Here is a 1,792-nt window from a genome sequence, read left to right as displayed (position 1 = left end):
ATGCACTTACTGTGTACGAAAGCAGCATTGTTTCAGGCGACAAAAAAGAAATAATACCTAGAGTTGTACAGCGCTAAGTCGCTACTTGTTCTTACCGCGTGTTGAGAAGACCTACCGCCGCGCATGCCTTCTGGAGCACCACGCGCTGTACAGTAAATAGAGGGGTACATTCCCCCACATACATTGTACCTCGGTAGTGGTGCTTTCCTGATTGTACATGCACCCTTTGTAGTCGTGAAGCTCGATGTTTTTGTCATGTACTTTATCCTTGGTTGGAAGTCAATAAACTTCTCTTTGTTGCCCCCAGGGTGAGGCGCGGGCATTGCACTGCGCTCGTGCAGACCCCTGCCACTACCCCAAACTGGGGCAGATGGGGCATGCAATTTTTGGTAGTGGGGGACTGCGTTCGCGCTCTCCCCCTATTTTACAAGCCAAAGGATGGTGGTGGTGTTGTTGCAGCAGGCGGGGTAAGCTGGGCCTGCATGGCCGGCAATTGTTCCGCCTGAGCATCTCCTGAATTTGGAAAATGTCACCACGTGTCAGACAGCCCAGTGTCTCGCACGAAGACCAACAAAGTTCGTTGCACGTCCCTCCTAGTTGCCGCGGGTCCTTCAGGAAAGATGATGTCATCAACTGTCCGGTGCCTATGACAGCCTTTTCGCAAGGCGCGGATCATCGCTGCTCTTTGCGCATCAAACTGTGGGCAAAGCCAAATGAAATGTTCAATATCCCCGATGTCACCACAGAAGGCACAGAACGGGGAAGCGTATCTCCCAGTCTTGAATGGCCAGGCCGGGATGTACGCGGAGCCGGTTCTAATGCGGTACAACAGCGTTGCTTCTTCACGAGAAAGTTCATGAATTACACATGCTTGGTGTGGAAACTTGTAGATCGCCTTGAAATGATTGCGTATCACATCTTTGTTGTTCTGGTAAGTCTCGGGAGTTCTTACTTTTGGAAACGATGTACGTGCTTCGCATGCAAGGGCGTCAGCCTTTTCATTGCCCTCAATGCCAACGTTGGATGGGAACCACTGGAACTTTATATTAAAACTCTTGTCATTTAGGTGTTTGATTAGTGCCGGAGATTGCCTAGTGAACTTTTCTTGAGGTAGGCCACGATGCAGTCTTTGTAGCGCCGATTTGGAGTCCGTCAGCACTACAACATCTCGTGCAGAAAAGGATCGCAGTTTTCGCAAAGCCGCCGTAATTGCAATGCTTTCTACCGTTGGGGACGAAACCACGCGATCCAAGCGGCCCGACCATGACACGCCCAGGCTGGGTATGCAGAAAGCCGCTGCGCAGCTATCCGTCTGTGTGCACACTGATCCGTCGGTGTACAATTGTAGGTGGCCGTGGTACATGGTGCTCAAGTGGTCCAGCGCAAGAAATTTCGCTTCCGCGGCTAGAATTGTGCGCTTCGCTGGTAGATTGGGTACGCTCAAGTTGCACGCAACATCCACAAAAGACCATGGCGGGTCTATAGGGCGCCGTTTAGGCAGTTTCAAGCCTAAATATTGACATGTGTTTAGTGCCGCGTTGAAATGTGAGCCATTTCTTGTTCTTAGCCGCCGGAGAAGCACCGTGCCTGCGAAGGACTCGCCCAGTCTTGACAGCTGCGTCAATAAGGCCTGAGACGCCAAAAGGCGGAGCGGAAGAGACTCGGCTTCATTGGTGACCTTCGTGTTTGAAGCCGCCTGAGGGACTCCCATCGCCAAGCGAAGACCCTTTATGTGCACTGCCTCTAGGCGTTCGAACTGGCTTGGTGATGGTGATATCAGGGGCAGCTGATA

At 51.8% G+C, this 1,792-nt stretch overlaps 1 pseudogene; it reads left to right on the top strand.

Annotated features, from left to right (window-relative positions):
* The first annotated feature begins 284 nt into the window (after window positions 1–284).
* LOC142771508 (U1 spliceosomal RNA) lies at window positions 285–421 on the top strand (annotated as a pseudogene).
* Window positions 422–1,792: the final 1,371 nt, after the last annotated feature.

This window comes from Rhipicephalus microplus, chromosome 1 (assembly GCF_043290135.1).
Source record: "Rhipicephalus microplus isolate Deutch F79 chromosome 1, USDA_Rmic, whole genome shotgun sequence".
Lineage (NCBI taxonomy): Eukaryota > Metazoa > Arthropoda > Arachnida > Ixodida > Ixodidae > Rhipicephalus > Rhipicephalus microplus.
The sequence above is the reverse complement of the archived record's forward strand: the minus strand, read 5'-3'. Positions and strand labels throughout refer to the sequence as shown.